Source organism: Cupressus sempervirens, chromosome 8, assembly GCF_028749045.1.
Source record: "Cupressus sempervirens isolate cs-2001-9-10 chromosome 8, ASM2874904v1, whole genome shotgun sequence".
Classification (NCBI taxonomy): Eukaryota; Viridiplantae; Streptophyta; class Pinopsida; order Cupressales; family Cupressaceae; genus Cupressus; species Cupressus sempervirens.
Window position 1 is genome coordinate 214,844,631 of NC_143125.1, and position 24,052 is coordinate 214,868,682.

A 24,052-nucleotide genomic window follows, 5' to 3' on the forward strand; every position below is an offset into this window, starting at 1 on the left:
AGGAAAGACCATAAAATATCAATGGAAGATTTATATATCAATTTTTTTGTCTCTAGCATTCATAAGCATAGATAAAATTTGATTGAGAAAAAAAAGATTTAGGTTGATGGAGCTTAGTGTAAAAATGTCTTTGGTATACAATAATGAAGGGTGTGATAAGGTCACTCCCTTCAATTAGACATTATTCCCTTACTTTCGTTATGCGTGCAAGCCATATTTGAGATGGAAGAAGCTAGTGATGTTTTTAGCACAAAGAAATCCATTTAGAATGTTCTTATGCTAGGAAACCCATGACTTTGTTGTAAGATGGTCTGTAGCTTTCCTTTATGCTCTTACATAGCAATTCTATGCAATATATTATAATTCTTTTCTGTGATGATTTATAGGGTTCTTCTATTGTAGATTTGATATTATCCATTCTATAATGGGTTTTTCCTTTAAATCATAAATATCTATTTCTTTATTTATTTTTTCTTCTATGATTTGAAGGGATAGACATCAAGCTTGTTGTATCGAGTCCCATATAATAATCATTTTCAATTTGGATTTTTATAACTAGATTGAAGAATTAATCAAGCAATAGGTAGTTAGGTTTGGTGTTTTGGAAAAAGAGAAATTTCAATAGTATTTGTGCTTTGAAGTTCTAAGTGATCCTTATGTGTTTTTTTTATAGATACCCATATGCATTTTATTTACATTTTTTTTTCATGATTTAAAAATTGTTTTTGAAAAGGAAAGTTTTATTATAAGAAAAAATCTAATGTAGTTAGAGAAGTCATGGTTGATAAAAATATAAGAAATAATATATCTTATTTAAACATAAATATATAAAAGATAACTAATAATGAATTGTAATCAAAACTTATATGAAATTACTTAATAATGATAGCATGTAATTAATTAGAAAATTAAATATTAGGTTTAGTGGAAGTGGAATTTAGAGATTTTTTATATTAATATTAAGTTGTTGGAATCAAATTTAAATGGTATCTTATGTTTTACTTTGGCTCTTCTATCATAGCCTCATAGGGAAAACTAGAATGGATAACATAGGACACCACCAATTGTATATCTAATAAAAGTGAACAAAGAAAAACCAATTATTAAATAATTATAAATAGGAAGGAAACAAATTAAGTACTTAAAAAATAAGATGGATATTTTTATGATTTCATTTATAAATTTTTTTAAAAATATTTAGATTTTTTATATTGATATCTTCATTCTCACCCTAATTAGTTATGTATTGTCAATTTAGTTTATATGCAAATTAATTTTTTCGTATTTAAAATTGTATTTATAAGCATTGAATTGTTTACAATATCATTCTTAAGTAATTTAGATGATATTCTAATTTAAAAAGGCATATACACCTCTTAAAGATTGAATGAAATAATTATTTTCTATATAAAATACTTTAGCTCAATTTGATAAATAAATAATAATAATAATTTAAAAATTTAAAGAGAATTCATATTCCAATATGCTAAATAAATGTAATACTATTTAATTCTCACAAGGTTTGTACAAAACAATGAGCTGAAAAAAGTGTTGAGATAATGGTTGTTGCAGACGTTGCATAATATTGTTATATTTTATTATTTTATTTTATTATGTAATGTTGCACCTAGGTGGACAAGCAACATGTAAAGATTCCTATGGGATATACTTGATGAGTTGTAGTGTAACATTGTGATAATATTTCATGTGATTATTTAATATTGGGAAAAAGAATTAAATTCTAATATTAAATGTGGGGTCAATGGGTTAGGTAGCACATGGTTTATGTAATACCACTTGGTGGTTTTGTGGACTTGCTACTATATAAGCAACCACATGGGTAGTTGTTGGTGAGTGTGAGAAAGAAAACAAAGGGAAAGAGTCGAGCAGGATAAGACTTGACAGGTTAGCCAAGAGAGCATTTGTGAAGGTTGGAAGCATGGCATTAGATGTATGTATTCATGTTTGTTCACATGGATTGCTTAGTTATGGCTATGGATTTGAATGCTTCCATGGTTGTATTGCAATGTTATTTTTTCTTAATAATACATGGCGATGGATGCTTTTGGAGGCTTGTTTTTTTTTTTTTTTTTCCCTCCCTCAGTGAGGGTTTCCCGGGGTATATATTGTGTCATATTTTTGTGGGTATGTTGTATATTCTCTTGCATGTGGATTTTAATTACATATTTATTTTAGATCTACTATGGGTTAAGTAGAAATGGTTATATTCTTTTTTGTAAGTTTCCTTACAAATATATTATTATATATATTCTCTTAAATTGGAGATCATTTTTAACCTTAATTTTGAAAGTCGTCATAGGACTTAATATTAATTTTTTTTATTACATCACATTGTTAATACTTTTCATGATATAATAATAATTGTAAAATATATATTTTCAAATTAATTTTTCTTTATACACCATTTAGACATTTTTATTATGTTGTTTTATAATTCTTCAAGGTGGTATTACCATAAAGTATGCATGTACAACAAGTGTGAGGAATTCACTTGTACATATGAAATCTCACTCAATTGTTTACATTCTTGAAGAAACCATAAATTTTAAGGTGCCTCATAACTTGAAATTTGGTTTCTTTATTGTTCAGTGGCTCAAATATTGACATGAAAATAGATTGGTAAAAACTAATGGATATAAATATGTGCTAGAATAAAATAAAATCTATACATACATGATCAAAATTTATTTGATAGCATCGTGTATGGTAAAATCTTGCGACAATGATAATGAATGTGGTAAGGTCTATGTTTAACCGAACATGCATGTGAACATGAAGGAGAACAAAAATTGTATTTATCAATGTTTCAAGTAAAGTCATGTCTATATACCATAGACCTGCAATTACATGCTCCTCATACTCTTCCAAAGATATATAAATGGTTTCTATATATAGAAGACATATTATTACTTGATTCTCATAACTTAACAAAGATGTATTAGCCTCAACTTTGGCTCTCACATCACTTCCAATTGTAACTACTTGTCTCCTACACCTTAAGAGGTAATTAATTGTCTACATGTCCATAAGCTTCAATTCATCTAATTTATATTATGTAGGGTTGCATTTAAATTAGTTTTGCAATTAATCATCTTCATATTTTCTTTGACCACACACAAATGAATTTGATAATTTATGCAAATATTAAGACCATTAAAGAATAGTTGAATATAACACTATGGTCTTTTGAAATATAATGCTAATGGTTTATATGTAAGTTTCAATTATACATCTCATTATTTATCTAAATTATATTTTAAAGAAGTCCTTTATCAGAACCATATCTTCCTTAGTCAAAAATGCCCATGAAAGATGAAGATAAGAAATGTCAATCAAGCATCTTGTTGGATGAACCAAAAAATGAGAAGGAGAGACAAGAATAAATTAAGGTTCAACAGAATGGATTGCAGACGAGAATCATGCAAATGTTACCAGATGGAAATAAAATAAAATTAGAGCCCTAGCAAATCAACTTGAATGTGACCAAGAGAAACACTCAAAGTATTATAGTATGGTTATAGAGTACATTATGGAGCATCCTTCAGACTTTGAACCTTTTGTTTCTCAAAAAGATGAAATGAAGTTTGTAGGATACTATGAAAAAATGATAAAAGATGGAACTTGGGTAGATCATTGTGAGATTTTTGCAGTCTCCATGATAACTCAAAGTAACATTCATGTGCATGATTTGAAAGGAATAATATACCAAACCTATAATTTTGATAGCTCAAATAATCCCACACTCCATGTCTCATATCATGACTAAAACCACTACAATAGTTTGTACTTGATTAATAATAATGCTAATGTTCTTGTAGCACCCATTCTTTTAGAGGAGGATAATAAAAGCACAATCCATTCTGACCAAGAGCCCATAAATTTTATCATGGATACAAAATGGAGCTAAGATGTTGGAAAAACTTGTGAAAAAGATAAATTATTTAAAAGAAAGGATGAACATTGAGCAAGAAAAAGTCTACCAAGTTTCATTCCATGGGTACCAAGGAAGAGAAAATAATAAAGATACAAATTATCTAACTAATGTTTTATTGTGCACCCAAAATCTTATGAGAAAACTATCCACGTTAGCACTATAGTGAAAATGTTTGATATATATAAAACTATTAGTGTAACCCTTGCACCTTCAAAGATTCAAGTGCTAGTTTAATAATGAATCACTGCATGTGTATAGTATTCAAAATAACATTTTATGACATTAAAACCATGATTATGATTATGTGTTTCACCTAATTTTACAAAATAAACTAAAGTTCTTTTAAAAATTTGATCCATTTGTGCATTATATGTCTAATGAAATTTTATTTAATGTTACTTTAGATATTTCCAAAAATGAATGAATGAGTTGAAAGGTTGAAAATGGAGATGTGAAACTTCAAACTTAATGATAGTATTTTTAATTGACTAAAAATAAAATTTGGCATTTTCTAAACTAATGGTATGCAACTATAAATTCCCATTGTGATATATATTTTGTTAATTCCATTGATTATAACAAATTATTATCAATATTCATACTCACAAGTATGAGAGAATTACTAATCTACATATTGTAAGTGATGAATCTCGAAGTAATCCAATGGATGCAAATTTCCAAACACGGTCCTTTTAGATTTCCACACACACACACACACACACACACACACACACACACACACACACACATATATAACATTCTAGTGTATGTCGGAGTGGGGGTTGGCTCCTAACTAGCCGTATCAGACGGAAATGATGTAAAGTGGATATGGATCAAGTGCTGATACCTGGGAGTGGTGAATACAACTTAATTAAAATTGGTAACTGAATAATCTTTATATGGCTTCTTGAATAAAGTGACATAATGTAACACCAAAAAATTTATCTTTACGTTGAATTTGAAATTTGAGCATTCTAACTTGGGTCATTATGTTTCTTATGAATCTAATAGCAACCAAAAAACTATGGATTGGATAGATTCAATGTTGACTTTTGAGTTTCATATAGGTTTAGCCTACCATATGTAGATTATTATGAAGCTTCTTAAAGTTAAAATCTTTTCACAATTTCCATCATCCTTATCAAATATAGAAAACATGAGAAAATGGTAGTTGGAAGTTTGATGTATGTTTGCCTACATTACAAAATAAATATAAGAAATGAAAATTTTTGTTATATATGTCTAATCTTAGTGGAGTTTATTGAGATGTTAACTTTCCCTTCATATTCATGATTCTATGTATTCAAATTAGAATACTAACGTCAATAATAGATGATAAAATAACACTTACATATTCACTTTATTAGTGGTATAATAAGTTGGATGAGTAATTGACTAGTTACATGATTTCTTTATTCACTACTAAAGTTGAGTATATGTTAGTTATTCATGCTTATAAATTTGTTCTTCTTTTAAATGTAGGCTCAAAAATCAAATTAAATATAGATTTAATGATATTTTATTATGATATTTAGTGCATGACCTATTTAATCAACAACTCAACACCTTATGTTAGGACCAAATATATTGATGTACAATATTATTTTGTCAAAGATATGGTTGTTAATGGTGGGTGAAGTTAATTAAAGTAAATATTTTGATGAATGATATAGATTCTTTGATTAATTTTGTAAGCACAAAGAAGTTCAAATAGTGTTTAAAGTCTATAGGTTTCTTGATCTCTAAAAAATAAAGCTATGGCATTTATCCTCTTTCCTCTCTTACACAATAGTTTATAAATGGGTTAATGTTACTAAAGAGGTTTTTTACACTTTGTAATTACAAAAAAAAAACTTATCTAGTACATGTTTGTATCTAAACACTGATGGCTTCTAAAAATGTCAAATGATACATAATTACCAAATAAACTTCCTAGTAAAGTTCCAACCCAATATCCTATCTCGATTTCAAGATATTAAAATTTCCATTTTAATAAGGTTTAATTAAATTTAGAGAATTTTAGAGGTTTATTTTTGGTCTAAAATTATTCATCATTAGGGAACATAGTTATAAATTGATAGATAACTTCATGATCTTTCTAATGGTCCAAAAAATTCATTAAATGACCTCCCAAATCAAAAGTCACATCAATATTTGATATTCATGTGATGTAAAAATGAAGTTCCTAGGCTACCTTTTAAACTAGATTTTAGGCTAAAAATAAAGCAAGTTGAAGGGGTTACTTGATTTTAAAAATTAACTTCCTTTGAAAAAAAAATAGCTCTAGGACTCAAAATCCTTAAGGAACATGTCCACCTAGGTTGACCTAGTCTAAAATAGGTGGATTAGGTCAACCTATTCATCCCAAGTAGACCACAATTTGACCTATTCTAAGGTTATTTCAAAGAAAGAGAGCCTCAGTGCTCTCAAAAATTATGGTGATAGAATAGGAAAAGAGGGAACTAAATAGGAGAAAACATTGATTGAGAACAAGTCCATCTATGGTCAATAAGGTCACCAAAGGAAGGCAGATAAAAGGTCTTAAAAGATGGGTACTTTCATTTTAAGATGGTACATTTAGCCCCCACTTTAGTGGGAGTATGGGTTACCTCAAATTCATAGTAAAGTAGATCAAAAAGTAAGAGAAAATATTATCATTACAAAGAAGACAAATAAACTAATGATCCCCCAATATATTTAAGTCTTTGTGATATCAAAAGTCATAAAAAGAAAAGTGTCCTTGGAAAGAAAGAGAGAGTGGGGGGCTAGGGAGAAGTGTCATCAACTCACCCAATAATTTTTGTATTCCTTATTGTGAACTACACCAATGAGATAGGATTGAATAGTCTAGTGGGTTTGAGTTCCCAGTAGTCAATCCCATGAAAATAAAAGGGATATGATCAAATGGTCTAGCAAGTTTGTGTGCCTAATAGTTATCCCTACAAACTTTACACCTTACCAAGGCTTTACACCCCCCATAATATAATACTCATATACCATGGGAATGGTTTGTGATAGGTCAAATGGTCAAGAAAGTGTGTGTGGAATATTATTCAACCATCCCAAGACATGTAAAAAGAGAAAAAGTAACTATCCCTATCAATTTATGTTATGGTAGTATACACTATATGTTGTGCTTGAAATGAATTCAAATGTATGAAAATAAGGGAACCGTGTATGCCCTATATTATGGAAAAGTAGATTCTTATTTTGGAATCTTAAATAAGTGATGAAAAATGATAAATTAATTTAAATATTAAGATGGTATCCACAAGAAACACCCAATCCAAACCAAAGAGGTCACAATTCCTATGAGGCCATGGAAGGAAAGAATACAATGAGACACCCTAAAAGAAGTGAAAAAGGAAATCCTTGAAAAGGATGCCTCACTATTATGAGGCTACAAGCTAAGTTATCTTTCTACCATGGAGATCCAATTGAAAATAATGTAATATTGTCTTGATCTAATTTTGGTTTTGACATATGAGTGACAATACACTTAAGTCATTGCTTAACATTACTTAGTGCATGCTAAGCATAATTTGTTAGATAATGCATGTCGAGAAAAATATATAGTATGTGTCAAGCACCAGTATGTATCGAGTAGACAGTTAGTGCTGAGTCATTCTAGTGATGAGAAATTTAATAGATGTCAAGTGATTCAAATGTTGAGTGAACAATGGATGCCAAGTCATTCAGAGGCTAAGTTGTAGTATTGAAGATAAAGTGGATGCCAAACATCAGAGGCTTCAAGTGTCGAGTAAATAGTATTGGACATAGTTGTTTATAATGGAACAAACTCATATGTAAACAATTTTTGGGCCGACTTAAGGATTTTTTTGCAATTCTAGAAGATATACGTGAAGGTATATTATGAATCCCTATGAAATACATGCAACCAATCAGATTGAGGGATGTTCTAAGTGAAAAAATGGATAAATCACAATCATTCATCCTTACCTAACCTTAGGTCACCTATGTCTTCTTAAGGAGGGAAAAACCTAAAGATGTTAATAAATGAAGAGAGAAGTTTGCATGCATAGACAAAGCATTTATGGTGACTAAGGAATTGTGAATAAGATATGAATTATAGAATTAGTTAGAGAGATTAGAGAAAAGAAGAGAAGAGGACATAAGTGATAAATCTGATCAAGAGGATCAAGTATACACCAGTGAAGAGAAGATTTGATATCTAGCAGACCAGTGCTAACCAAAGGATCAAGATTGAGACATTTTATTAGGTGAATCACTTAAAATCTCTCAACCAAGTAGTCCTAGAAGGATTTTGTAAATTATTTAATAGGGTTCTTACTTCATTGTAAGTTGAATTCCCTTAACCAGGCACACTTCTAACAAGGTGTTGAAATTCTTTAACAAGATAAGTCCTAACAGTCTTTGTAAGCCTTTAACAGGGAAGACCTTACATAGGATAGAATATAGTTTATGATCAAACAATTGTAATGTTCATTGGATACACTTTACAACTATAGTAGTGAAGATTTTTGGGTGTTCCCCACCCCCCCCACCGCCCCTCAGTTTTATCTTCTCATTGGAGGGTTTCTAGGTAACCAAATATCTTGTGTTATAGTTTATTGTTTTCATGTTATGGATGAACATGCTTAGTTTGGTATTTTGGTTTATATGAAAATTGTGAGATGGATGTGTGGTGAATGATTTTAGTGGTTAGATTTTTGAAGTACTAGTTCACCCTCCTGATTTTATTTCCAACAATTGGTATCAGAGTTTAGTTCTCTGGAAAGAAAATCTTTGCAGGTTTGAGGGAAGATCTTGAAGATGGAATTCTACAAGTTGGAAAAAGTCATTGAAAATGAAAAGATTAAAATTGAGCTTTCCCTATATTAGCTAAATGAAGGAAGATATGATTTGAAGTGCTCATTAAATGGAAGGAAAGAGATATATATTGAGGAGAATGATACACATTATCAGGAGGAAGACTTTACTAAATTATTTTCAAATGGAAACTCAAGTGAATTTGATGTAGTAGTTCTAGATTTGAAGAAAAAGAATGGTTCCCTAACTGAAGAGGTCATAAATCTTAAGATAGAACAAGAAGTTGAATCATTATTTCTATTTGAGGTGACCAAGAAGAAAAAAAAAAAAAGTTAAGGAAGATAAAGTCGTGATTGAAGATGGAAAAATGATACTAACAAACATACTGGAAGAGAAGACATCAGAGGTACAGAGGATTGCTAACATGAAACTAGAAACAATGAATCAAATAATCATTTCCAATCATGAATTTAATGGTAAGGAAATTGAGATCTATTGTGGTTCCATAATGCATGCCCCATTCCCTAATAGGAATGGGGGCCCCCTACTTTTTTTGAGTCCCTGAACTCACAATTTGAGATTCAGAAAAACCTAAAAAAGTCAAAAAATTTAAAAAACCAAAAAATTGAAAAGAAAAAAAAAAAAAAACTGGAAAAAATTGAAAAAGAAAAAAATATAAAATTTGGCAAGAAAAATAAATTTTAATTTTTAAAAAAAAATATTATTATTAAAAAAAAAATTGTGCACCCGTGTGCCTAATGTGGTGCACATGGGGGGCAATGTGCACTTGCGCATTTGCACAAGGGCACATCACTCACCCCAAGGGTGGGTAGGGTTATATAAACCTTGACCCCACCCCCCCCCCCCCCCCCCCCCCCCCGCCCCCCCCCCAAAAGAATCACTTCACTTTCTTGTACCTTGTTTTTTGACATCAAAACATCTACACCCTTCAATTATGGTTTTCTCTATATGCACCTCCACACCCAAATAGGTGCACAATCTCACTTATGTGGCTTCGCACTATGTGCACCCTTTTCTTCACCCACGCACTGCATGTCACATACCTCATGATGCATGCACCACACACCAAACACTCCCCTACACACATCATGACGTGTGCCCCTATGCTTCTCACCATGCGAGCCCGCACTATGGGCACATCACATCACGCATGCCTGTGTTGCACGCATTTTGTGCCACCTCAAAACCTACAAACTTAAAAACCTCAAATACCCAATATATATATATATATATATATAAAGAGAGATGCACCTTCTTTTCATTTTTATTTTTTGTCATTAATTAATTGAACAATAATCGAATGCTTTTGTGTTTTTTAGGTTTTCATTATTTTGAACAAATAAACATTTTTTCGTGTGTCATACAAAATAATAGCATCCACATCTAGAGAGAAAATGGCACTTAAGCCCACTATATTTAAATTCCAAGGTGTGTCATTGAAGTCAAGGTTTCAAGACAACTACGTAGAAATCAAAGATACTGATTTGGGACATACTGACTTGGGAGAGTTCCTCAGGATCTATAATAGACCCACTGAGAGATCTACCCTACTATCCTCTTTGATTTGATCTAGGTTGGTGAGCTCAGCTTCACATCCAGTATCAGTACAGTCAGTGGAGTTGATCATGACACTGGCACAACATTTTGTTTATGAAGAGATAGTGGTTAAGAGTGTAACTGGGGAAGTTTTTCTCGACCTCCAACCTGACAACATTGAAAGGGTCTTTCATCTCCAAAGGGTAGATCAGTTTATAAGACTCTCCTATGAAGCAGTAGAGAGGTGGTATAGGGAAAACTAGAAAGAGGCGATAGAAATCATTCAATCATCTTACCTCATTGAGAAGCCTCCTCGAGGTAGGATAATAGGAAAGGTGGACATGACTAGGGGATAGATAAAGGACAATATTGGCTATTCTATCATTCTTCTGAGTAGATTCATGGGTATACAAGTAGTGAGCACTTTCATGATCAATTTTATTGAAAGAATCAAAATGGCAAAGATGCCACTAGACTAGGCCGCCACATTAAGTGAAAACTTGTGTGAGCAATCAGGGGCAGTCAAAGACAAGAAGAAGTTCTATATGACTTCTTCCATGGTATATTTTCTTGCAGCAAGGGCCACAAACTACCCTAGATTGTACAAGAGAGGCAATATACAAGATCCTAATGCCTAGCCCTACATTGTCTACCCTCAACTGGTGAGGAAGAAGCTTTCCACACAGAGCAAGGAATACATAATCATGAATGATAAATTCATTTTTGTAGTCATTTGATTCATAGAAGGTGATTATGCAAAGAGGTTATCTAATGAGGCAATAGCATAGATAATAGTTCTAGGGGCCTATTACATCTAGTTTAAGATCTATGGGTAGTTGGTACCTCTATTAACCCTAAAAGGCACCCAAGATATCCAAGTGACAAACTGGTGTTATTGAAGATTGCATGGCAGATTGAATCTACATATGAGAGGGTGAAGAGATAACAAAGACCTGGTCATAGGACCACACTAGGTGAAGTGGAAGCAAAATATTCTATCCTTTGAGTGGAAATGGTATGATTATCCCCTTAAAGAGTATAATTCCCCTAGGCCCTACTTTGATAATATTGGGAGAGTGGAGAGTCTGGCTGGCAAGGAGTTCCACCATGAAGATGCCATTGAAGACCATTAGATAAACATGACAAATGAATATGATGTCTGCATAAGGGATTATTGTAGGATGACTTTGTATTTGGCAAAGAAGGGTCTCAAATTGAACAATTTAGATGAAATAAGGCAACAAGACACAAAGGAGGTGTTGGACCCCTCGTTTAACTCGAACAAAATAGGAGAAAAACCCATCATGAATACTGAGGTGGATAGGGAGGAGGTTGATGATATTAATCATTGGGTGAGGCATGTTGTCAAAATGATGAAGGATTGGATCAAGAAGCCTTTTCAACTTGATCCAATACTTGACACCATGATCTTTCATGCACAAGCCCACCTAGAGAAAGGTAGGGGGAAGAAAGTGACTATCCTACCTTTGTGTCCTAGTCTCCCATCAAGCTAGAGATCATATACCAACTTGATTGCCTAGTTGGATACTATCACCTTCTAAAGAAGAAAGAAAAGGAAAAAATTAAAAGGAGCTCTCCTCAAAGAGTTGAGATAGGACAAGCTAAAGCACAGGTGCCTCTCCAGCAATAGGAAGAGAATGTACAAGGGTCCAAGGATATTGGAGCTGATCAAGTTTAGGATGACCCTCAATTGCCCCCCTTTGTGCCCAACTAGTCAGAAGAAGGAGAGAGTCAGTAGGTTTCCATTCCTCCTTCACAAGAAGAGCTAGCATACCCTTTTGCCTCTATGAAACAAAAGAGGATTAAGATCTGAATGAAGAAGAGGCAAAGGATCACTAAAAGAATGGTGTCTTTCCCATCTATTCCTAAAACCATTCTAGAGGGAGAAGAGGAGGAAGAAGAAGAGGAATATGAAGAGGAACAAGTTCCCTTGCAAGGAAGAACTCAACTAGCTAGAGCCACTGAACTACAACAAAGAAGGAGTACCATGGTGACATTGTCATCCACCCAAGAAGAACCATTGGAAGTCTCTTCTTCGAAAGATGAAGTACAATAGTGGATGGATGAGCAGAGTGAAGAGGGTGATGACATTTTCAAAATGTCAAATTTTGATTTTATGCCCCTAGGAATAGAGCTAGTTATAGACAAGATCAGGGATACCTCTACAGGTGAACCTCAACAAGAAGACTAGACGAAGATGCCTCCAGATTCACAAGGTCCTGATCTTACTCCCCCATCTCCACTGAGGGTCATGGTGGTAGATAAAGGCTTTATTACTCCTTCACCCCAAAGTTTAGAAGAGGAATAGGTTCATAAGGAAGCATCACAAGAGGAGGAACAAAGAAAAATGGCAACTGATGAAGTTTCAAAGGAGGGACAAATAGTAGAATATTCTCAACCATGTTCCCAAGATACTAAGGTGCAAGTTGTAGGCTCTACAGAGACAGAGACCACTAAAGAAGAACCCTCATAGAGGGAAAGTACTCCAAGGAGGAGTGATAAGGGAAAGGAGGTAGTTGAACATACTCCTTCATCCTCAAAAGGCAAGTATTCCATTGAATGAGTCTCAAGGTGGCTCTAAAAAGAAGTGATGAGGAGCACAAGGCCACAATTCTATGCTAACGAGGAAGATCTCCTTGAACTAGCCGAGGTCCTAAAAAAACTTGAGTCTTCTACACATGAAGCAAGACTGTTGGCATTTGTTAATAGTACCAGAGATTATGATTTGTTTGCACAAGTGGCCATCCCTTTTGAAAATATAGATACAAAGAGCCTCGATGCACAACATTTTTAGGTCAAAGAGTTTGTACTTGGGAGACCTACATGGGATACAACTAGGTTAATGGTGACTATGGGGATCAATGAGGTTCTTAAAAACATGGAACAAGATGAGGAAGAACTACATACAATTAGAAGGAAAATTGAAATCCTAAGAGGATATCTAGCTGAAGTGGTTGGTCCCCTAGATCATGAACACCCTAAAGAAACATTGAATACTATACTTAGAGAAGGGAGGGCTATGCATAAAGACCTATTTTTGAAAGCTTGTCAATAGTGGCAAGAAAGTTTTGAAGAGAAGGGTATTTTGATTATCCAGGGAAACTTGAAGTTATTGCATGCTATGTAGGAGAACATGAATAAAATGGTGGTGATTTTGAAGCAGGACTTCAACATTATGGATGAAGTGAGGGCCTAGAGTAAGGACTTACAAATTTTGCAAGCTATAAAGGGGTAAATATACTAGATTTTGATTGATGTATATATAGGAGAAGAGTTGGACATGATTGATGATTGGATAGAGAAAATAGTAGATAGTAATAAAGTAATGGAAACATTACATGCAGAGATTCATCAGCTCAAGGACCAAGCCCAACAATGAATTTTGGAAGTAGAGAGACACTATAGCAATGCATACTTAGAAATTTTTGAAGATGAGGAATGAGAAAAGTTGTTTCCTATTGAGGTAGTAGTGGAAAATTTCAAAAAGATTTTTGAGGAAGCTTCTAGTGACAAAGATATCTGTCAAGCCTTCAAAATAGAAGAAGCCTTGTTAGAATTGGATACCAAACTTGGGGATTTTGTTGGCACCCGAATTGAGGTAGATAATTATAGATAGAAGGTCAAGGAAAAATATGAGGCTTTAAATTTATTGGATGTAGATAAAATTATTGAGATTATAGATAAATTCAAGGGTAAACATTCGAACATAGCTTTGGGATGAAGGGGAACAAAACCCAAAAGCTAGAATTTCAATTTTGACACTCAATAAAATTTTGATATTTCAAACCCTATTGAGGTGTGTAGGTGCATAGATCTGTAGGTGCACTTTTCTAGAGATGCACTAACAATTAACTGCTAGTTGCAAAATAAGAGCTTTCCATGCATTGGAAATGCATTTTGATGGTAGTTTAACTCCAACAAATGCCTAGTGAAATATTAGCTTCCAATTTTAGCACTGCCAGACACTTCCACTTTGACTTAAGGCTTCCTCATTCTTTTTTCTCTCATAAATTTTTTGTTTTTGACATGTAAAGGCTCATGCATCCAATTAATGAATAAAATATGGATGGAGTCCTACTAAGCACTAGTTAAATTGTTAATTTGTATATAATTAGTTTGTTTTATTGATTAAAAGCATTTAATTGCATGAAGAATATCTCTCTCTCAACACAAATAAAGGAGATGATTTCTTATAAATATTGGATTGTAATATGTAATCAAGGCTATCATTGTTATGCAATAAAATTATTCTTTTGGTGCTAGCATTTGGAGTGTAGTGATTCTTGCTTGAATGTGTCATGGTTTTGTGAATTTTGTTCATGAGATTGTGATTGAGCCAAAGGTTTATTGTGTTGTTTCTAGTTGTGTGATCTTTTAATTCTGGTGTTTGCTACTATTTTATGAATTTTGTTGACATATCTAGCTTAAGAAGAGATCATCAAATTGTACCTGCATAACTTTTTGTCTCACATGAGTGCACTTTCTATGGCCTTGCAATTTTATGAAAGGTGAAATATCATATGATCATTAAAGTTTCTCACCGATGATTGCATCAAAGGAATTTAGGAAGCATTGCTCCTATTTCCATTGGTTGCCTACTAATTTCTTTAAAGGTTTAACTCATAGACGTGTTGTTTTCTATAGCTTATGCTCATTAGGATTTCAATGTCATGTTATTTTCTTTAAAGTTCCATTATTTATCCCTTGTTAGAATAGGAATTCATACTAGTTGTATTGTTAGATTGCATTCATTAAAAATAGAAAATACAAAAGCATAGTTCTTTTGTGTGCACATTTTGAAACAACAAATAGATTCTCCCTCATCCGAGATCAAAATGAACCAGCAAAGGCCTCCTCGTGAACAATCACATTTATCTTGAACTAAGTGGATTTCAGTATGTCATAGGACAACTCAGAACCTTGGAGTTAATTCACAAGATTGACTTTTCAAGAGAGAAATTCGCAAGAATTCTTATAGTTTAGCATTGTGCATAATGACAACTCAACAAAAGTGGTGCTAGAATGAGGGCCACAGTTTTGATTCCCAAAAAATAAGAAAAAATTTCCAAAATATTGAAACTCTATACTCTTGCAAAAATTTGCATTTTCACAAGTTCAAAAAAAATTCTAAGTTTTTGAGAAATTTAGGTGTACAGGTGCATAGGTGTGTAGATTGGTAGGTACACAGGTATGCAGGTCCGTAGATCTGCAAGTACATAAAACTTTGTGGTGCACCTAATTTTTTAGAAAGTGTGCTTCTGTAGAGGTGCACTTTTTCCAAAATTGATGCAAACTAGAGGATTTTGATCTAGAATCCCCATTTCAGTGAGTGTTGAGATCTTCACCAAGTACACACAAGTTTCTTGAGCTCACCCACTTTTGTAAACCATGTAGTGACAAAGGAATACCCCAAATCCAACCACTTCCATTCAACATTTCATCATCTTCTTCTACTCTGCCACCACTTCAACCACCAAGTGGACCCTCACATATTCCAATAGTCCCACCACCATTTTAGCCACCTTTAGGTCCACCAAATCCTCCAATGGCCTTTTTTGCAAATGTTGTGGACTCACCCATCAACTTGAGAGGTGCACTTCATGACCTCCCTAAGAATCTTGATAAATTTTGCCCAAGGTTCATTTATGGGAAACACAAACTGTCAAAAATCATGTCAAAGTATTCAAAGAAATTTGCAACTGAAAGTAGATTGCTAATGAGGATGTGGTTCTTTGTTTGTTCTCCTATTCTTTGGGGGAAATTGCCTTTAATTGGTACATTAATTTTCCACCAAGATTTATTAGAGATTGGGATACTTTCAAAAAATTGTTCTTAGAACAATTCAAAACCTTCATCAACCCAGCTGTGATACATCAAAAATTCATATCAATAAAAAGGGACCCAACTAAGATAGTTTCACACTTCAACCATAACTTTCACATGGTTTACTGCAAGTTGGAAATGCCATACACTATACCAGTTCAAGCCACTATTTAGATTTATTTGAATGCTATGGATTCTCTTATCATGATCTTTCTGAGAAGACTTCCTCCAGGCAATATTGATACATTAGAAAAAGTCTTTGTAGAAGTGATCATGTTCACAAAACAAGCCAATCCTAATGGAGGAGGAACGATGCTTCCAACACAAACTATCACTACAATACCAACATACCCTATTGGAGCACCCACTATGCCTAGTCAATTCATACCTATAAATCCAATTCCATTACAGTAGTTACCCACTCCATAGAACCTGCGATAACATATCTAGGGTATGAGCCTCCAAAAATAGCTTTCTTTGAACAAAAAGCAACAGTTCCCATGGAAACAAACAATAAACTTATTTTAGAATTTGGTTAAATGAAGAAGACTATGTCACAAATGAAAAATGAGTTGATGTGTCTCATATTGTCACAAGGACAGAATAACAATTTTCAAAGAAACAACATTGGTCCCTACAACAACAATTTTGGACAAAATTACACCAGGAAATTTAACGGGAACAATAATAACAACAATGCAAGAAATAATAATGGAGGGAACAACTTCAACCCTCCTAATCATAATAATGGCTTCTAAATATATAACTGACAATGGAACACCCACCTAAATAATGGAAGCATTACATGCCGATAACAACAACAACAACATTTAGTATACAAATATCAATCAATATGACAATAGTCAAAATGTGCCTAACAATGATGGTTCATACTATAATAACAATCAAGAGATGAATCAAGGATCACAAGTAAATGACAATGCTCCTTCTGTACAATTCAATGCCATGCTATTGGAATCCTATGATTCTGCACAAAATGTACAAATGGAACACTCAACAAGTGAGGAGTTCTCATTCCCATTTAGCCAAGAACTAGACCTTTAGGATGACGAGATGTTTGCCTTTCGCAATGACAATCATAATACATAAAATCTTAGAAGTAGAAAGGAGCCATTGATAGATGGAATTTCTCTAGCTTTACAACCAACTCCACCCGATCCAAGAGCAAGTAACAATCTGACACCAATAAGACCAACATATGGAGGACAACAAAATCAGAATCAAGTGAATATACCAACAATACTAAAAAATCATGCTTGGTCTACTAAAAAGTACAATGTGGTAGAGGACTTGAAAAGGAATAAAGCCAATATGTCCATGTCTGACATGTTATAGAATTGTCCACAACAGTGAGAAGCTCTTATGAAAACTTTGGATCATACAAAGGTCTCTCATAATATGAATATTGTTCCTTAAAAGACAGTATCTCAATAAGTGAATGTTGTAGAAGCGATGCCCAATATGTTCAAAGACAAAGTTGAGGTGCCCCAATTTTTGCTTAGCATCAAGATATATGGGAAGAATATTCACAATTGCCTTATTGATTCAGGAGCTTCATGTAATGTCATGCCATTATCAATAGCTCAAAGGCTAGGAGTTAGTCCTCAACCCTCCAATCGAGTAGTGATATAGTTGGATAAAAAAAAAGTAAAAGTCATTGGTGTGTTGAAAGATGTTAGGATATAATTAATAGTTGTCCCCAAGATTTAGGATGTTATTGATATACATGTGTGATACCCCAATAACATATAGGTTGCTTCTGAGCAGAGAATGGACGAAATGTTTAAGAGGATGGTTTTCTACAGATTTCACTCAGTTGTGGTTGCCATGGAAAGGATTGAACAATCAAATCAAAATAGATGTTGAACCCAAACTGAAAGTGATGATTACCAAATATAATGCCCCAAATGAGATAGCATTCTTACAATCAAATTTGGGTTCATACAAAGTGATGGTATTCGATGCTATTCCAATCAAAGCATCCAAAGATCAAGATAAAGAATTTGAGATGCTGGTCCCAAAGAGTGAAACTGTGACACAATTCATAGACAATATAGTGACTAATTTATAGTGTTTAGGAGAGGAAGTTGATCCCAATATCCTCCTCCTCCTAGGATTTTTTCAGTTGCATAAAGTTAGTCACTTAGAATTTGAATGATCATCATGTCAAGAAGTTGTTGTGAAGGTATTGACACACATAATGGGAAACAAGGATAAAAAAGATCCAAGCAGATGAACTCATAGGAAGCCAAAGTTCCATAAACTCATCCAACTTTATTGAGAAGATTGAAGAGTAAATCAAAGATCTAAACGTGTCATATAGTGATATCTCTTCAGATGGTGGAGGTTTGTCTTCTCCTCCCCTAGGGATGGTTAAAATTCAAAGAAGAAGATGATATGTGAAAGGTTGAGGATGGACTTTAGTATTCATTCATCCTAAACCTAAGGTTTAGGAAATCAAAGAACTGATAGGGGAAATTTAGGATAAAGAAGAAAAAAAAACACTTCCTCTATCTACAAGATACAAAGAGGAATCATCAAGTCCTCCATAAGGAAAGTTGCACTGGTTTCCTAAGAAATGATCATTCAATGCTCAAGTGAAAGAGAATCTAAGAATGAATAAGCATAAAGTTAGAAAACCCAAGGAAAATCCAATTTGGACACTCCATTTTGATGACTCCAGGTGCAAATTGGGAGTTGGAGTAGGTATTGAATTGGTCAACCCAAAAGGTAAGTCATTCTATGCCACATATTGATTACAATTTAGATGTACTAACAATGTTGCAAAATATGAAGTGTTAATTTGAGGACTTCTCTTTGAACTGGAAAAAGGAGTCACGACTCTCATAATTGAAGGGGATTCTTAGTTGGTCATATGATAAGTAAAATCAATATATTATTGTAATGATAAGAGATTACTTGCTTATAGAAAAAAGGGTATAGGATCTACTAGATGACTTTAAAGCTGTAAACATCAAATCCATTCCAAGAAGAAAAAAAATGGTAGCAGATTCTCTTGCCATTTCAACAAGTTCTTTACAACCAGTTGAAAGAACCAAGTTGAAAAGATTTTCAATGGAAGTGGTTGTCATTCCATCTATTCCTGACAATATCACAAATTTTTAGGTTTTTCAAGATGATAAACATATACTTGAGTTTATCATGTGCAGTCACCATTTTGAGGGACAAGAGATTGATGATACACTGAACTGCAATCCTAAAGATGATGAGCTTGAAGATAAAGATGGGGTTCTTAATCTAAAAATCAATACTATTCCAAAAGAGCTGGTTTAACTAGAACGTATCTTTGATCATGATGAATCAACACTCATTAGGAGGGTGATTCAAGAAAAGGGGATCAAAGAATGTGACTCATACAACTTCGGTACTGATGAAGAACCAAAAATGGTATAGATAGGATAAGCATGCAATCTATAGGAAAGAGAAGACATGCTCAAATTACTCACTAAATATAAGGATGCTATTGCTTGGAGCTATGAATAACTAAAAACATATGATCCTAAGATTATCATTCATAACATCCCATTGAAACCAGATGTCAAACCATTCTGGCAGAGACAAAGACCTATAAATCCTATCATTGAACCACTAATTATGAAAGAAGTAAAGAAGTTACTAGATGCCAAGATCATATTTCCCATCCACCATTCTACATGTGTGGAAAATTTGGTTCTTGTATAGAAGAAGACTAGAGAGATTTGCCTATGTGTTGATTTTTCGTAACTTAAATTTAGCATCTCAAAAAGACAAATATCCTTTTCCCTCACTAGATGAGGCATTGTAGATTGTAAATGGTTCAAAGATGATGTCATTCTTGGACAGACATTCAGGATATGATCAAGTGATGGTCGATGAAGAGGATCGACTAAAGAAAATTTTTACAACAAAATGGGGGACTTTTTCCTATAGAAGAATGCCTTTTGGGCTGATTAATGCAGGAGCTACATTTTAATGGGCAATGGATGAAGCTTTCAAAGGATTGATTAATAAATGTATAGTCATCTACATGGATGACTTGACTATCTTTTCAAAAGATTGAAGTAACCACATTGTTGATCTAAGGTAGGTATTCAATAGATGTCATAAATATGGTATATCTCTCAATCATAAGAAATATTTGTTTGGCATTACAAAATTAAAGCTCATGGGGCATGTCATTTCTAAAGCCAGAATCTCCATCGATCCTGATAGAGTTGAAGCTATTATGAAATTGTCACCTCCTCATTATCGGAAGGAACTAAAGATTTTCTTTGAAAAGATAAATTTTGTGCAAAAATTCATAAGCTATTTTGTAGAGATAGTTCATCCCCTTAATGATTTACTCAAGAAAGGGGCTAAGACAGAATGGGTTCCAAAGATCAAGAAATCATTTGAAGATATCAAGGTCACCATTTCTATAGCCCTAGTCCCAGTGAGTCCTGATTATGAGTTACCTTTTAAGATATATTCCTTTGCTTCAAAACAATCTTGTGTAGGGATCTTGACATAGAAGAAGGAAAAAGAGGATGAAAGACCAATTTCTTTTATGAGTTGCCCCTTGAAGAATGCAGAGTTGAATTATTCAAACCTTGATAAACAATCTTTTGCATTAATCAAGGCAGTAAAGAAGTTCTATCATTACATACTAAGAAGTAAGGTATATGTGATTGTACCTAATCCAACAGTAAAGACACTTTTGATGTAAAATGAACTTGGTGAAAGAAGAGGAAAATGGATGGCCATACTTCAAGAATTTGATCTGCAAATTTGACCTATGAGATTGGTTAGAGGTCAAGGGTTATGAAAGATGATAGCCGATAACTAGGATGGAAATGAAAAAGAATTCAAGTTTGACAATGAAACAAATGAGGACAATTAGAATAAAATAATTATATCTCAAGTTGATATTGGTAAAGGTGTGGTGACAAACATGACATTGTTTAGTATCTACTACAGGACCAATGTCCCAGTTGGATGAATAGTTCACAATGTAGGGGACTCAAAATGAAGTGTGAGTCTTACATGCTACGTGACAACAAGTTATATAAAAGGAACTATGAAGGGATTTATCTGAAATGCTTAGGACATGAAGAAGAAAATGAAGTCTTAGAACATTTTCATGACAAGTATGGTATAGGACATGGTTCAATAGAAGCAGTTCGGCTCACATGATTTTAAGATTGGGTTATTTTTGGCCATTGATATTCAAAGACACTTTCAAACATGTGTATTCTTGCCATATTTGTCAAACCAATGCCAGTAAAGAGAGGCGCCTGACAATGCCATTATAGATAGTGTACGAGGTGTGCCCCTTCACAAAGTGGGGGCTAGATTTTATTGGTCCAGTCAATCCACCATCATCAATTAGACACACATTTATTCTCATAGCTACAAATTTTTGTACATGATCGATAGAACTAAAAACATTTAGAAATTGCACTACTAAGGTGGTAATAGACTTCTTGGTAGAACACATTGTTACCAAATTCAGAATTTCATTCGCTCTATATGCGATAATGGGTTTTCTTTCACATCCACATTCTTGACTCAATGGGCATTTGAGAATAAAGTCATTATCAAGTTCTCTTCAAATTATTACCTGTAGGGAAATGGGGTAGCAAAATCCACAAAAAAAAACTTGATCACAATAATAAGATGATTGTTGAAGGAGAACCTTAGACATTGGCATATGCAACTCAAATATGCCCTATGGACAGATTGAGTAAGAGTAAAAAATGCTTTTTGGACTTCTCTGTATTTTCTTGTCTATGAACAAGAACCAATACTCCCACTTAACCTTAAGATTCCTATTTTGAAATTCATGAGTGGGTATGCTAAAGATGCTAATAAAGTACAAATTAGATTGATGAATCTTTTAAATATGGACGAGAAATGGACAACTACATTGGAGCACATGGTGAAACATCAAGCTATTGTGAAGAGATGGTTTGATAAGAGAGCCATGATAAAATCATTTAGGATTTTTGAACTTTTTATACTTTGGGATAAGGCAAAAGTAAAGCTGAGTAGCCATACCAAGTTTCAATGCTTGTGGATGGGCCCTTATCAGATCGCATAAATTCTTGGAGAAAACACTTTTAGGCTCAGTTCCTTACTAGGAGAATTTCTTCCCTTGCCTGTAAATGGGCAATTTTTGAAAAATTATTTTGAAGCCTAAGAGAAACAGAATATAGTTAGATTTCATTTTTGCAATTAATTAGGTTTTATTTTCATAAGTGTGTTTATTTTTTGCAAGTGTGTTTTTCTTTCATGTTGTGTGTTTTCTTTTAGTCATGTGTTTACTTTCTAAAGTCATGTTAGTCCTAGGGGGTAAGGCATACTTGAGATTTTATCTCAAGATTTTACTAACTAACCTTTTGGTTCTAATTTTAGGAAGAGGTATTTCCTTGTCAAAATATGTGGACAATTGTGTGTCTTATACCAACTAAGCAACAAACATTGCTTGCAAAAATGGAGAGACTTTCAGTCTAAAAATCAACATTCTAGACCAACACGTTCTCAACACTCTACAAATTTAAAAAATTGATTTTTTTAGGTGTTGTCAAATTAAAGTCAAAGATGGCAAGGGATAATTTAGACTTTAATTGGTTCAAACAGAAGGGGTCTTCTTGAAAAGCTATTAAGATCATTGTTTGGTGTGAGAGTTTCTAAAAAGTTCTAAAAAGAGGAATGCAAGGGATGTTCACAAAAGATCAAATCCAAGAAATGACATTGATGTCTTGGCTACATAGTCCAAGTGTAGTCAGGATACAAAAGATATTAAAAAAGATAAAAAGAAAAAGAAAATAACAGTGTTAAGACTGAAGGATTCTAAAAGATCTGACATGGCAAAAGATATGTTTTCAAAACAAAGTATCTTGTATCCAAAACATTGCTTCATCAAAGAGTGACATTGTGAATTACATGGAGCAATTATTCAAAATTTGACAAAAGCATAAAAGAAGGTGACATCTTGCCAAAATCCCTCAAACTAATTCTCTAATCTGGTTAGGCAAGTGATCGACAAATAGCCTTCGAAAAGATTCTTAATGAATGAGCCAGGAGGATTGGAAGATTGTTTCTGAGATGTCAGAAAACTTTGATAGACTACAACTTGAGATGCCAAACAGAATGAACACATGAATCACAAACCGAGCTTGAAGGTTTTGAATATTGGAGTTTTGATTGCAAAGTCATTCGAAATACACTCAAGGTGTTCAAAGTTTGCTTGGTGTTTGATACAGGTTGAAAGGATGTTTGCTAAGGAAGAAATGCCTTGGTCATTTCTTCCTTTTTTTGATGCTATTTGTTGTGGTTCTACAACGCATGCCCCATTCCCTACATTCGAGATTCAGAAAAACCTAAAAAAGCCAAAAAATTTAAAAAAATAAAAAATAAAAAATAAAAAAAGAATTGGAAAAATTGAAAATGACATAAAAAATATAAAATTTGGTAATATATATATATAATATATATATATAATTAAAAATTTAAAAATATTAAAAATATTATTAAATTTCTTTTTGCATATCCACGTGCCTAATGTGGTGCACAGGGGTGCATGACACACCCCAAGGGTGGGGGGGGTTATATAAATCTTGGCCCCCCCAAATCACTTCACTTTTTTGCACTTTGTTTTCTAGCTTCAAAACATCTGCACCCTCTAACTATGGTTTTCTCTCCCCACGCTTCCATACCCAAACAAGTGCACAACCTCACTTATGCAACTTCATGCTATGTGTACCCTTCACTTCACTCATGCATTGTGCATCATGCACCCCATGTGCTGCGAACCACTACAACTCCGCTGCACCAGATGCCAAACACTCCTCTGTGCCATGCACACACGTTGCACCGTGCACACCCGCACTTCACACCGCACAT